Genomic DNA, 16,396 nt, shown 5'->3' with positions numbered 1-16,396 from the left:
CCCAGAGTTACATCTGCTGCAGAGGATAAGTTCATTAGAGTTAACTGCACCTCAGATTGCAGCCCGAATATATGCTTCACAGAGTTAAAGTAACAGACACATCTCAACATCAACTGTTCAGAGGAGACTGCCTGAATCTGGCCTTCATGATCGAATTGCTGCAAAGAAACCACTACTAAAGAACACCAATAAGAAGAAGATACTTGTTTGGGCCAAGAAACACGAGCAATGGACATTAGACCGGTGGAAATCTGTCCTTTGCTCTGATGAGTACAAATGTGCAATTTTTGGTTCCAAACGCCGTGTCTTTGTGAGATGCAGAGTAGGTGAACGGATGATCTCCGCATGTGTGGTTCCCACCGTGAAGCATGGAGGATGAGGTGTGATGGTGTGGGGGTGCTTTACTGGTGACACTGTCTGTGATTTATTTAGAATTCAAGGCACACTTAACCATCATGGCTACCACAGCATTCTGCAGCGATACGCCATCCCATCTGATTTGCGCTTAGTGGGACTATCATTTGTTTTTCCAACAGGACAATGACCCAAAACACACCTCCAGGCTGTGTAAGGGCTATTTGACCAAGAAGGAGAGTGATGGAGTGCTGCATCAGATGACCTGGTTTGAGATGAGTTGGACCGCAGAGTGAATGAAAAGCAGCCAAGAAGTGCTGAGCACATCTGGGAACTTCTTCAAGACTGTTGGAAAAGCATTCCAGGTGAAGCTGGTTGAGAGAATGCCAAGAGTGTGCAATGCTGTCATCAAGGGAAAGGGTGGCTACTTTGAAGAATCTAAAATCTAAAATATATTTTGATTTGTTTAACACTTTTTTGGTTACTACATGATTCCATATGTGTTATGTAATTCCTGACATTTAATCCTAGTAATAATTCCCTGTTTAAGGTCCGTTAGGATCACCACTTTATTTTAAGAATGTGAAATATCAGAATAAAAGTAGAGAGAATGATTTATTTTAGCTTTTATTTCTTTCATCACATTCCAAGTGGGTCAGAAGTACACTCAATTAGTATTTGGTAGCATTGCCTTTAAATTGTTTAACTTGGGTCAAACGTTTCGGATAGCCTTCCACAAGCTTCTTGTTGGGTGAATTTTGGCCCATTCCTCCTGACAGAGCTGGTGTAACTGTAACGGCCGTCGTTGAAGAGAGAAGGGGACCAAGGCGCAGCGGGTTGCGTGCTCATCATTATTTTATTTAATTAAAGTGAACACGAAAACAAGAAACAAAGAACGACAGACCGACAGTTTAACAGGCTATAATAACAGCAGTGCAAAATACAACTACCCACCTACATACACATAACCCCCCGACCCATATAAAACAAATACCCTCTGCCACATCCTGACCAAACTACCATAACCAATAACCCCTATACTGGTCAGGACGTGACAATAACTGAGTCAGGTTTGTAGGCCTCCTTGCTTGCACACACTTTTTCAGTTCTGCCCACAAATTTTCTATAGGATTGAGGTCAGGGCTTTGTGATGGCCACTCCAATACCTTGACTTTGTTGTCCTTAAGCCATTTTGCCACTACTTTGGAAGTATGCTTGGGGTCATTGTCCATTTGGAAGACCCATTTGCAACCAAGCTTTAACTTCCTGACTGATGTCAATATAGGACTCGTTTTACTGTGGATTTAGATACTCTTGTACCTGTTTCCTCCAGCATCTTCACAAGGTCCTTTGCTGTTGTTCTGGGATTGATTTGCACTTTTTGCACCAAAGTTCGTTCATCTCTAGGAGACGTCTCCTTCCTGAGCGGTATGACGGATGCGTGGTCCCATGGTGTTTATACTTGGGTACTATTGTTTGTACAGATGAACGTGGTACCTTCAGGCATTTGGAAATTGCTCCCAAGGATGAACCAGACTTGTGGAAGTCTACCATTTTTTTCTGAGGTCTTGGCTGATTTCTTTGGATTTTCCCATGATGTCAAGCAAAGAGGCACTGAGTTTGAAGGTAGGCCTTGAAATATATCCACAGGTACACCTCCAATTGACTCAAATGATGTCAATTAGCCTATCAGAAGCTTCTAAAGCCATGACATCATTTTCTGGAATTTTCCAACTTTGTAGTGTCTTTTATCTTTCGCGCCCTTGTCAGTCCCTTTGTCTAACAAGCCGCTATGCCGGTGTAGACCACTAGGGCACATTCCCCAATCATTTCCTTGTAACCATATCTACTTGTTTGTTTGTGTGTGCATTTCTGTGATTATTTAGTTAGTTAATAAATAAATGATTGAGACAATTGATGCATGGATGACTCATAGTGAAGACTGGGTTCGTGCAGATAACCAACAATTTACGACGTTTGGAATGAGACTAACGTGAGGTAAAGAATAATTCATTAATTAGAAGACTAATTGATCAGATATTAAAATATCTGAAAGTTAAATTAGGAAAATTATAACTTTGTAACCTGAATATTTTCCTTGGTGCCCCGACTTCCAAGTAAATTTTTTTAATGTATTTTATTTCACCTTTATTTAACCAGGTAGGCTAGTTGAGAAAAAGTTCTCATTTGCAACTGCGACCTGGCAAAGATAAAGCATAGCAATTCGACACATATAACAACACAGAGTTACACATGGAATAAACAAAACATACAGTCAATAATACAGTAGAACAAAAGAAAACAAAAAGTCTATATACAGTGAGTGCAAATGAGGTAAGTTAAGGCAATAAATAGGCCATGGTGGTGAAGTAATTACAATATAGCAATTAAACACTGGAATAGTAGATGTGCAGAAGATGAATGTGCAAGTAGAGATACTGGGGTGCAAAGGAGCAAGATAAATAAATAACTAAATAAATACAGTATGGGGATAAGGTAGGTAGATAGATGGGCTGTTTACAGATGGGCTATGTACAGGTGCAGTGATCTGTGAGCTGCTCTGACAGCTGGTGCTTAAAGCTAGTGAGGGAGATATGAGTCTCCAGCTACAGAGATTGTTGCAGTTCGTTCCAGTCATTGGCAGCAGAGAACTGGAAGGAAAGACGACCAAAGGAATTGGCTTTGGGGGTGACCAGTGAGATATACCTGCTGGAGCGCGTGCTACGAGTGGGTGCTGCTATGGTGACCAGTGAGCTGAGATAAGACGGGGCTTTACCTAGCAGAGACTTGTAGATAACCTGTAGCCAGTGGGTTTGGCGACGAGTATGAAGCGAGAACGTACAGGTCGCAATGGTGGGTAGTGTATGGGGCTTTGGTGACAAAACGGCTGGCACTGTGATAGACTGCATCCAGTTTGTTGAGTAGAGTGTTGGAGGCTATTTTACAGATGACATCACCGAAGTCGAGAATCGGTAGGATGGTCAGTTTTACGAGGGTATGTTTAGCAGCATGAGTGAAGGATGCTTTGTTGCGATATAGGAAGCCGATTCTAGATTTAATTTTGGTTTGGAGATGCTTAATGTGAGTCTGGAAGGAGAGTTTACAGTCTAACCAGACACCCAGGTATTTGTAGTTGTCCACGTATTCTAAGTCAGAGCCGTCCAGAATAGAGGTCGACCGATTATCAAATCAAATCCAATTTATTTATATAGCCCTTCTTACATCAGCTGATATCACAAAGTGCTGTACAGAAACCCAGCCTAAAACCCCAAACAGCAAGCAATGCAGGTGTAGAAGCACGGTGGCTAGAAAAAACTCCCTAGAAAGGCCAAAACCTAGGAAGAAACCTAGAGAGGAACCAGGCTATGAGGGGTGGCCAGTCCTCTTCTGGCTGTGCCGGGTGGAGATTATAACAGTACATGGCCTAGATGTTCAAATGTTCATAAATGACCAGCATTGTCAAATAATAATAATCATAGTAGTTGTCGAGGGTGCAACAAGTCAGTAACACAAGAGTAAGTGTCAGTTGGCTTTTTCATAGCCGATCTTTGAGAGTATCTCTACCGCTCCTGCTGTCTCTAGAGAGTTGAAAACAGCAGGTCTGGGACAGGTAGCACGTCCGGTGAATAGGTCACGATTCCAGCAGGTCTGGGACAACAGGTCTGGGACAGGTAGCACGTCCGGTGAACAGGTCAGGGTTCCATAGCTGGAGGCAGAACAGTTGGAACTGGAGCAGCAGCACGGCCAGGTGAACTGGGGACAGCAAGGAGTCATCAAGCCAGGTAGTCCTGAGGCATGGGCCTAGGGCTCAGGTCCTCCGAGAGAGAGAAAGAAAGAAAGAAAGAGAAAGAGAGAATTAGAGAGAGCATTTTTTAATTCACACAGGACACCGGAAAAGACAAGAGAAATACTCCAGATATGACAGACTGACCCTAGCCCCCCGACACATAAACTACTGCAGCATAAATACTGGAGGCTGAGACAGAAGGGGTCAGGAGACACTGTGGCCCCATCCAATGATTTTTCAACGCTGATACCGATACCGATTATTGGAGGACCAAAAAGGCCGATACTGATTAATCGGCCGATATTTTTTTACATTATTTGTAATAATGACAATTACAACAATACTGAATGAACACTTATTTTAACTTAATATAATATACTGCTCAAAAAAATAAAGGGAACACTTAAACAACACAATGTAACTCCAAGTCAATCACACTTCTATGAAATCAAACTGTCCACTTAGGAAGCAACACTGATTGACAATAAATTTCACATGCTGTTGTGCAAATGGAATAGACAACAGGTGGAAATTATAGGCAATTAGCAAGACACCCCCAATAAAGGAGTAGTTCTGCAGGTGGGGACCACAGACCACTTCTCAGTTCCTATGCTTCCTGGCTGATGTTTTGGTCACTTTTGAATGCTGGCGGTGCTTTCACTCTAGTGGTAGCATGAGAGTCTACAACCCACACAAGTGGCTCAGGTAGTGCAGCTCATCCAGGATGGCACATCAATGCGAGCTGTGGCAAGAAGGTTGGCTGTGTCTGTCAGCGTAGTGTCCAGAGCATGGAGGCGCTACCAGGAGACAGGCCAGTACATCAGGAGACGTGGAGGAGGCCGTAGGAGGGCAACAACCCAGCAGCAGGACCGCTACCTCCGCCTTTGTGCAAGGAGGAGCAGGAGGAGCACTACCAAAGCCCTGCAAAATGACCTCCAGCAGGCCACAAATGTGCATGTGTCTGCTCAAATGGTCAGAAACAGACTCCATGAGGGTGGTATGAGGGCCCGACGTCCACAGGTGGGGGTTGTGCTTACAGCCCAACACCGTGCAGGATGTTTGGCATTTGCCAGAGAACACCAAGATTGGCGCCCTGTGCTCTTCACAGATGAAAGCAGGTTCACACTGAGCACATGTGACAGACGTGACAGAGTCTGGAGACGCCGTGGAGAACGTTCTGCTGCCTGCAACATCCTCCAGCATGACCGGTTTGGCGGTGGGTCAGTCATGGTGTGGGGTGGCATTTCTTTGGGGGGCCGCACAGCCCTCCATGTGCTCACCAGAGGTAGCCTGACTGCCATTAGGTACCGAGATGAGATCCTCAGACCCCTTGTGAGACCATATTCTGGTGCGGTTGGCCCTGAAAATCCCAAATAAAAACAGAAAATCACTCCAAGATGCTAATGAGCTCTTTTTCTCAAAATGCTCAATGTTTGTTCTATATTTTCTACTTCTCTCCTTCTTTGCAGTCATTGTCCAGTTAAAAACTGACAGGTGACAACACTCTGCTCTCGGCGTGGGAAGGGGTTGCAAGTCCTAATGCAAGACAATGCTAGACCTCATGTGGCTGGAGTGTGTCAGCAGTTCCTGCAAGAGGAAGGCATTGATGCTATGGACTGGCCCGCCCGTTCCCCAGACCTGAATCCAATTGAGCACATCTGGGACATCATGTCTCGCTCCATCCACCAACTCCACGTTGCACCACAGACTGTCCAGGAGTTGGCGGATGCTTTAGTCCAGGTCTGGGAGGAGATCCCTCAGGAGACCATCCGCCACCTCATCAGGAGCATGCCCAGGCGTTGTAGGGAGGTCATACAGGCACGTGGAGGCCACACACACTACTGAGCCTCATTTTGACTTGTTTTAAGGACATTACATCAAAGTTGGATCAGCCTGTAGTGTGGTTTTCCACTTACATTTTGAAGGTGACTCCAAATCCAGACATCCATGGGTTGATAAATTGGATTTCCATTGATTATTTTTGTGTGATTTTGTTGTCAGCACATTCAACTATGCAAAGAAAAAAGTATTTAATAAGATTATTTCATTCATTCAGATCTAGGATGTGTTATTTTAGTGTTCCCTTTATTTTTTTGAGCAGTGTACATCAATAAAATCAATTTAGCCTCAAATATATAATGAAACATGTTCAATTTGGTTTAAATAATGCAAAAACAAAGTGTTGGAGAAGAAAGTAAAAGTGCAATATGTGCCATGTAAAAAAGCTAAAACGTGCCTTGCTCAGAACATGAGAACATATGAAAGCTGGTGGTTCCTTTTAACATGAGTCTTCAATATTCCCAGGTAAGAAGTTTTAGGTTGTAGTTATTATAGGAATTATAGGACTATTTCTCTCCATACCATTTGTATTTCATATACCTTTAACTATTGGATGTTGATATAGGCACTTTAGTATTGCCAGTGTAACAGTATAGCTTCCGTCCCTCTCCTCACTCCTACCTGGGCTCGAACCAGGAACACATCGACAACAGCCACCCTCGAAGCAGCATTACCCATGCAGAGCAAGGGGAACAACTACTCCAAGTCTCAGAGCGAGTGACGTTTGAAACGCTATTAGCGCGCACCCAGCTAACCATTTCACATCGGTTACACCAGCCTAATCTCGGGAGTTGATAGGCTTGAAGTCATAAACAGCACAATGCTTGAAGCATTGCGAAGAGCTGCTGGCAAACGCACGAAAGTGCTGTTTGAATGAATGCTTACGAGCCTGCTGGTGCCTACCATTGCTCAGTCAGACTGCTCTATAAAATAATAGACTTAATTATAACATAATAACACACAGAAATACGAGCCTTTGGTCATTAAAATGGTCGAATCCGGAAACTATCATTTCGAAAACAAAACGTTTATTCTTTCAGTGAAATACGGAACTGTTCCGTATTTTATAACGGATGGCATCCCTTAGTCTAAATATTGCTGTTACATTGTACAACCTTCAATGTTATGTCGTAATTATGTACAATTCTGGCATATTAATTACGGCCGTTGTTAGGAATAAATGGACTTCACACAGTTCGCAATGAGCCAGGCGGCCCAAACTGCTGCATATACCCTGACTGCTTGCACGGAACGCAAGAGAAGTGGCTGGATGCTTACTTTAGCCCGGCAAGTGCGGGGCACTGGCACTGGATGAACTGGGCTGTGCAGGCGCACTGACGACACAGTCCGTAGAGCTGGCGCAGGATATCTTGGACCGAGGAGGCGCACTGGAGACCAGGAGCGCTGAGCCAGCACAATCCGTCCTGGCTGAACGCCCACTCTAGCACGGCAAATGCGGGGCACAGGCACAGTGCGCACCGGGCTATGAATGCTAACTGGAGATATAGTGTGCATCACAGCATAACACGATGCCTGGCTGTTCACCTGATCCCCACAGTAAGCACGGGGAGTTGGCTCAGGTCTCCACCCTGACTCTGCCAATCTTCCCGTGTGCCCCCCCAAAAAAGTTTTTGGGGCTGCCTCTCATGCTTCCCTCGTTTCCGCGCTAGTTCCTCGTATCGTTGCCGTTCCTCTCTCGCTGTCTCTACCTGCTTCCATGGCAGGGTCTTGTCCCCTGCCATTACCTCCTCCCAGGTCCAGGACGTCCTCCACTCTCTCTTCTCCCGGGCCCAGGATTCCTGCTCCTCCTGGGCATGCTGCTTGGTCTTTTTGTGGTGGGATCTTCTGTGACGTTCGTCGTAATGAGGAGACCAAGGTGCAGCGTGGTAAGTGCTCATGATACATTTTATTATAACTCAGAACACTAAACAAAACAACAAAAAAGGAAAACGAACGTCACGTTCTGCAGGATTACACTGAGAGAGTTGTATGGCATTGAAGCTCGTCTGGAGGTTAGTTAACTCAGTGTCCAAAGAGGGGCCAGAAGTATACAGAATGGTGTCGTCTGCGTAGAGGTGGATCAGAGAATCACCAGCAGCAAGAGCAACATCATTGATGTATACAGAGAAGAGAGTTCGCCCGAGAATTGAACCATGTGGCACACCCATAGAGACTTCCAGAGGTCCGGACAACAGGCCCTCCGATTTGACACACTGAACTCTATCAGAGAAGTAGTTGGTAAACCAGGCGAGGCAATCATTTGAGAAACCAAGGCTGTCGAGTCTGATTGCAGATTGCATAGCGGAGAAGGTACAGTGGGATTTGAAATGGTCAGTAATCTGTTTGTTAACTTGGCTTTCGAAGACCTTAGAAAGACAGGGTAGGATAGATATAGGTCTGTAGCAGTTTGGATCTAGAGTGTCTCCCCCTTTGAAGAGGGGAATGACCGCGGCAGCTTTCCAATCTTTGGGAATTGTCTAGCCCGGCTGATTTGTATGGGTCCAGATTTTGCAGCTCTTTCAGAATATCAGCTATCTGGATTTGGGTGAAGGAGAAATGGTGGGGGCATTGGCGGGTTGCTGTGGAGGGTGCCGGGCAGTTGACAGGGGTAGGGGTAGCCAGGTGGAAAGCATGGCCAGCCGTAGAGAAATGCATATTGAAATTCTCTATTATAGTGGATTTTTCGATGGTAACAGTGTTTCCTAGCCTCAGAGCAGTGGGCAGCTGGGAGGAGGTGCTCTTATTCTCCATGGACTTTACAGTGTCCCAGAACCTTTTTGAGTTAGTACTACAGGATGAAAATTTCTGTTTGAAAAAGCTAGCCTTAGCTTTCCTAACTGCCTGTGTATATTTGTTCCTAACTTCCCTGAAAAGTTGCATATCACGGGGGCTATTCGATGCTAATGCAGAACGCCACAGGATGTTTTTGTGCTGGTCAAGGGCAGACAGGTCTGGAGTGAACCAAGGACTAGTTCTAGTTCAAGGACTATTCCTAGTTCTACATTTTTTGAGTGGGGCATGCTTATTTAAGATGGTCAGGAAGGCACTTTTAAAGAATAGCCAGGCATCATCTACTGACGGGATGAGGTCAATGTCATTCCAGGATACCCCGTCCAGGTCGATTAGAAAGGCCTGCTCGCAGAAGTGTTTTAGGGAGCGTTTTACAGTGATGAGGGGTGGTCGTTTGGTCGCAGACCCATTACGGATGCAGTTAATGAGGCAGTGATCGCTGAGATCTTGATTGAAAACAGCAGAGGTGTATTTGGAGGGCGAGTTAGTTAGGATGACATCTATGAGGGTGCCCGTGTTTACGGATTTGGGGTTGTACCTGGTAGGTTCATTGATCATTTGTGTGAGATTGAGGGCATCAAGCTTAGATTGTAGGATGGCCGGGGTGTTAAGCATGTCCCAGTTTAGGTCACCTAGTAGCACGAGCTCAGAAGATAGATGGGGGGCAATCCATTCACATATGGTATCGAGGGCACAGCTGGGGCAGAGGGAGGTCTATAGCAAGTGGCAACAGTGAGAGACTTGTTTCTGGAAAGGTGAATTTTTAGAAGTAGATGCTCGAATTGTTTGGGTACAGACTTGGATAGTAAGACTGAACTCTGCAGGCTATCTTTGCTGTAGATTGCAACACCGCCCCCTTTGGCAGTTCTATTTTGGTGGAAAATTTGATAGTTAGCGATGGAGATTTCATGGTTTTTGGTGGTTTTCCTAAGCCAGGATTCAGACACGGCTAAGACATCCGGGTTGGCAGAGTGTGCTAAAGCAGTGAGTAAAACAAACTTAGGGAGTAGGCTTCTAATGTTAACATGCATGAAACCAAGGCTTTTACGGTTACAGAAGTCAACAAATGAGAGCACCTGGGAAGTGGGAGTGGAGCTAGGCACTGCAGGACCTGGATTAACCTCCACATTACCAGAGGAACAGAGAAGAAGTAGGATAAGGGTACGGCTAAAGGCTATACGAACTGGCCATCTAGCACGTTCGGAACAGAAAGTAAAAGGAGCAGGTTTCTGGGCACGATAGCATAGATTCAAGGCATAGTGTACAGACAAAGGTAAGGTAGGATGTGAGTACATTGTAGGTAAACCTAGGCATTGAGTAATGATGAGAGATATATAGTCTCTAGAGACGTTTAAACCAGGTGATGTCATCACATATGTAGGAGGTGGAACAACATGGTTGGTTAAGGCATATTGAGCAGGGCTAGAGGCTCTACACTGAAATAAGACAGTAATCACTAACCAGGACAGTAATGGACGAGGCATATTGATATTAGAGAGAGGCATGCGTAGCCAAGTGAACATATGGGTCCAGTGAATGGTTGGGCTGACTGGGGACACGGCGATTCAGACAGTTAGTAGGCCGATGCTAACAAGCTAACAGCTAGTAGGCCGGGGCTAAACATGCTAGCAGTTAGCAGACCGGGGCTGGCAAGCTAGCAGTTAGCAGACCGGGTTAGCAAGCAAGCAGTTGGCAGACCGGGGCTAGCAGTTAGCAGACCGGGGCAGGCAAGCTAGCAGTTAACAGACCAGTGCTAGCAAGTTAGCCTTTGGGGGACGATGGGGGTAAGTCTGTTTTTGCCTCTTCGTGCGGTGCGATAGACCAGTCGTGGAATTAGTAGGGTTCCAAGTAGCTCTAGGTAGCTAGTAGGCCGCGGTTAGCAGAATGGGCCTTCAGCGGACGTCGCGCTTGAGGGGCCTGTTGGAATCCTCGGGCAGATTATGTCGGTATTCCAGTCGTAGAGGATCGGTGGGGTTCCGTGCCCCGTACCGGCATTAGAAGGGGTCCGGATATTGTAGCCCAGGAGTGGGCTTTGTTGGTAGCACAGGAGCCCTGGCCGGGCTAGCTTCAGGCTAATTGGTGCTTCCTCCGGGATGGAAACGCTAGCCTGGAGTAGTCACCTGGGATTGCGGTTAGCTAGTTGTGAAGATCCAGATGAAAATGTTCAGAGTTTGCGGTAGGAATCCGGGGATATGGGGGGAAAAAAAATATATAATAATAATAGGTCCGTTATGCTCTGGTTTGAGTCACGTTGTTCGACCTGGCGAGAGCTTTCCGAGCTAGCTGATGACCGCTAGCAATGGTTTGCTGACTGATAGCTGGTAGGTAGTTAGCTGGCTAGCTTCAGTTGAGGGATTCCAGATCCGAAGTAAATAGAAATACTTTAGAAAAAAGAACTGATCCACGCCACATTGGGTGAGGCGGGTTGCAGGAGAGTATTTAGAAGTTGAGGTTAGGAAAATATTTTAAAAAGATATGCGAAGAAAAAGATGTAAAAAGATATATACAAGGGACACGACAGAACAAAGACAAAGACGTCTGACTGCTACGCCATCTTGGATTAAGTGGATTAATTACATCTACCTGATTAGTTAATCATGTAATAATAATTACAGAGAATTGATTTGATAAACTAAACAGTCTTCAGTTTAATGATGCCAAAGACACGACAATGGTGTTCAGTATGGTCCTTCACCACTTCTATCTGAGACCTGAGTCCGAACCAGCAACTTGTACACAGCATCCAGTCGAAGCTATCAACTGCCTTTTCTGTCATGCCTTTTCTCTCAAGAGTGCGACATGAGTCCATGTGGAGGGAGCATGGAAAGATATCCGTTCCAAACTTTTCTCATGTTGCTGGTATACTGGTTGGCAAATGGACAAAACATAATGGGTGGTAAAGGTGGTGGCGGCCCAGGTGAGACAGTGAAATTGGGACATTATCATGGGCCATCCACTTTGAACTGTGAAGCTATCTGAAGATGACAACGAAGAGATGCCAGAAGAATGAGTGCCTGAAGGGGGTGTTGGTCAACTGTGCCCGTAATTGATTTAGGGTTGCCCTAAATTGTTTATTTGGGGTATCAAGTTGATTGTAGAGGTCTACACACTGCAAAAATTATAGTAATTTAGACTAAGAATGCATTAAGATACTGATTTGTAATTATGACCGTGATGAGAAAAGTTAATACTAGAATTATAAGATGAATATATTGTATGTAAAGTACATTCTGCCAGTGTGTGTTAAGTTGAGGGATTTAAGTTTGAGTGATCACTAAGTATTGTAATTCTACATTTGGGTTGGATTATTAATTGGGTTTTAATTATGATTTGAAAACTGAAAGATTTTTTTTGTAAACTGACTGATTGATTTGAGTAAGTTTTTAGTAAATAAATAACTATATGAGTGGAGCAATGAATGTATTATGAATTGATTGTTATGCTGATTGTGACTGCCCAACAGCTTTAGTAGAAGTTGTGTATAAAGATGTTGACACTTGTCACCATGCCCCTGCTGAATGGAAAGTGGGAACCCTCTGATCCTGAGAGTGAATCTGTTCCTAATCTAGTTTACCTATATCCCATTGCCAAATTATAATTTGATGATAATGATAATACTCAGGAACTATAGCAGGTTTGTGCTAATGGCACATAGAGTCCATAGGCATTGTCCTTATAAATAGTGGGATCATGATGCTTGTCCTGGGTCATGTTCATTAGGCACCAAAAGGAAGAAATGTTACTTAAAACGGGAGTCACTACCTGGATTTGTCCAAGAAAATAATTTTAGTTTCTACAGATGGTGTTATAGGAATGGAAATAGTTATTTCCACCAATCTGACCAATTGGAGTATGCTCAGTGTCAAGGTGATAATTGTGTTTAGTACTGATGAAAAATGTACTCTGATTTAGATTGCTGAGAATTTCTTAACGACATTTTAATGTTTATATCATTCTCAATGAAGAATACTTTATGTTAAGGTTAAAAATGTATTATTTTCAGGCTACTAAACAACTATTGATTTAGAACCACGGAGAGTTATGCAAGTCGCCAAGAAAACAGTAGCTACCTCCTCTATTCCAGCACCATTTCAACTTCATCATTTCAACATCATCAAATCAAATGTATTTATATAGCCCTTCTTACATCAGCTGATATCTCAAAGAGCTGTACAGAAACCCAGCCTAAAACTCCAAACAGCAAGCAATGCAGGTGTAGAAGCACGGTGGCTAGGAAAAACTTCCTAGAAAGGCCAAAACCTAGAAGAAACCTAGAGAGGAACCAGGCTATGAGGGGTGGCCAGTCCTCTTCTGGCTGTGCCAGGTGGAGATTATAACAGCACATGGCCAAGATGTTCAAATGTTCATATATGACCAGCATGGTCAAATAATAATAATCATAGTAGTTGTCGAGGGTGCAACAAGTCAGCAACTCAAGAGTAGGTGTCAGTTGGCTTTTTCATAGTCGATCTTTGAGAGTATCTCTACCGCTCCTGCTGTCTCTAGAGAATTGAAAACAGCCGGTCTGGAACAGGTAGCACGTCCGGTGAACAGGTCAGGGTTCCAGCAGGTCTGGGACAGCAGGTCTGGGACAGGTAGTACGTCCGGTGAACAGGTCAGGGTTCCATAGCCGCAGGCAGAACAGTTGAAACTGGAGCATCAGCACGGCCAGGTGGACTGGGGACAGCAAGGAGTCATCATGCCAGGTAGTCCTGAGGCATGGTCCTAGGGCTCAGGTCCTCCGAGAGAGAGAAAGAAAGAAAGAGAGAAAGAGAGAATTAGAGAGAGCATATTTAAATTCACACAGGACACCGGATAAGACAAGAGAAATACTCCAGATGTAACAGACTGACGCTAGCCCCCCGACACATAACCTACCGCAGCATAAATACTGGAGGCTGAGACAGGAGTGGTCAGGAGACACTGTGGCCCCATCCGATGAAACCCCTGGACAGGGCCAAACAGGCAGGATATAACCCCACCCACTTTGCCAAAGCACAGCCCCCACACCACTGGAGGGATATCTCCAACCACCAATTTACCATCCTGAGACAAGGCCGGGTATAGCCCACAAAGATCTCCGCCACGGCACAACCCAAGGGGGGGGGCGCCAACCCAGACAGGAAGACCACGTCAGTGACTCAACCCACTCAAGTGACGCACCCCTCCCAGGGACGGCATGGAAGAACACCAGTAAGCCAGTGACTCAGCCCCTGTAATAGGGTTAGAGGCAGAAAATCCCAGTGGAAAGAGGGGAACCGGCCAGGCAGAGACAGCAAGGGCGGTTCGTTGCTCCAGCCTTTCCGTTCACCTTCACACCCCTGGGCCAGACTACACTTAATCATAGGACCTACTGAAGAGATGAGTCTTCAGTAAAGACTTAAAGGTTGAGACTGAGTCTGCGTCTCTCACATGGGTAGGCAGACCATTCCATAAAAATGGAGCTCTATAGGAGAAAGCCCTGCCTCCAGCTGTTTGCTGGAGGCAGGGCCAAATCGGAAAGATGGGTAGGAGCAAGCCCATGTAATGCTTTGTAGGTTAGCAGTAAAACCTTGAAATCAGCCCTTGCCTTAACAGGAAGCCAGTGTAGGGAGGCTAACACTGGAGTAATATGATCACATTTTTGGGTTCTATTCAGGATTCTAGCAGCCGTATTTAGCACTAACTGAAGTTTATTTAGTGCTTTACCCGGGTAGCCGGAAAGTAGAGCATTGCAGTAGTCCAACCTAGAAGTAACAAAAGCATGGATTCATTTTTATGCATCATTTTTGGACAGAAAGTTTCTGATTTTTGCAATGTTAAGTAGATGGAAAAAAGCTGTCCTTGAAACAGTCTTGATATGTTCTTCAAAAGAGAGATCAGGGTCCAGAGTAACGCCGAGGTCCTTCACAGTTTTATTTGAGACGACTGTACAACCATCCAGATTAATTGTCAGATTCAACAGAAGATCTCTTTGTTTCTTGGGACCTAGAACAAGCATCTCTGTTTTGTCCGAGTTTAAAAGTAGAAAGTTTGCAGCCATCCACTTCCTTATGTCTGAAACACAGGCTTCTAGCGAGGGCAATTTTGGGGCTTCACCATGTTTCATTGAAATGTACAGCTGTGTGTCATCCGCATAGCAGTGAAATTTAACATTATGTTTTCGAATGACATCCCCAAGAGGTAAAATATATAGTGAAAACAATAGGGGTCCTAAAACGGAACCTTGAGGAACACCGGAATGTACAGTTGATTTGTCAGAGGACAAACCATTCACAGAGACAAACTGATATCTTTCCGACAGATAAGATCTAAACCAGGCCAGAACTTGTCCATGTAGACCAATTTGGGTTTCCAATCTCTCCAAAAGCATGTGGTGATCGATGGTATCAAAAGCAGCACTAAGATCTAGGAGCACGAGGACAGATGCAGAGCCTCGGTCTGACATCATTAAAAGGTCATTTACCACCTTCACAAGTGCAGTCTCAGTGCTATGATGGGGTCTAAAACCAGACTGAAGCGTTTCGTATACATTGTTTGTCTTCGGAAGGCAGTAAGTTGCTGCGCAACAGCTTTTTCTAAAATTTTTGAGAGGAATGGAAGATTCGATATAGGCCGATAGTTTTTTATATTTTCTTGGTCAAGGTTTGGCTTTTTCAAGAGAGGCTTTATTACTGCCACTTTTAGTGAGTTTGGTACACATCCAGTGGATAGAGAGCCGTTTATTATGTTCAACATAGGAGGGCCAAGCACAGGAAGCAGCTCTTTCAGTAGTTTACTTGGGATAGGGTCCAGTATGCAGCTTGAAGGTTTAGAGGCCATGATTATTTTCATCATTGTGTCAAGAGATATAGTACTAAAACACTTTAGTGTCTCCCTTGATCCTAGGTCCTGGCAGAGTTGTACAGACTCAGGACAACGGAGCTTTGGAGGAATACACAGATTTAAAGAGGAGTCCGTAATTTGCTTTCTAATGATCATGATCTTTTCCTCAAAGAAGTTCATGAATTCATTACTGCTGACGTGAAAGCCATCCTCTCTTGGGGAATGCTGCTTTTTAGTTAGCTTTGCGACAGTATCAAAAATACATTTCGTATTGTTCTTATTTTCCTCAATTAAGTTGGAAAAATCGGATGATCGAGCAGCAGTGAGGGCTCTTCGATACTGTACGGTACTGTCTTTCCAAGCTAGTCGGAAGACTTCCAGTTTGGTGTGGCGCCATTTCCGTTCCAATTTTCTGGAAGCTTGCTTCAGAGCTCGTGTATTTTCTGGATACCAGGGAGCTAGTTTCTTATGACAAATGTTTTTAGTTTTTAGGGGTGCAACTGCATCTAGGGTATTGCGCAATGTTAAATTGAGTTCCTCAGTTAGGTGGTTAACTGATTTTTGTCCTCTGACGTCCTTGGGCAGGCAGAGGGAGTCTGGAAGGGCATCAAGGAATCTTTGGGTTGTCTGAGAATTTATAGCACGACTTTTAATGCTCCTTGGTTGGGGTCTGAGCAGATTATTTGTTGCGATTGCAAACGTAATAAAATGGTGGTCCGATAGTCCAGGATTATGAGGAAAAACATTAAGATCCACAACATTTATTCCATGGGACAGAACTAGATCCAGAGTATGACTGTGGCAGTGAGTAGGTCCAGAGAC

The sequence above is a fragment of the Salmo salar genome, chromosome ssa05, assembly GCF_905237065.1.
Source record: "Salmo salar chromosome ssa05, Ssal_v3.1, whole genome shotgun sequence".
In the NCBI taxonomy this organism is placed as follows: Eukaryota; Metazoa; Chordata; class Actinopteri; order Salmoniformes; family Salmonidae; genus Salmo; species Salmo salar.
Note: the sequence above shows the minus strand (reverse complement) of the source record.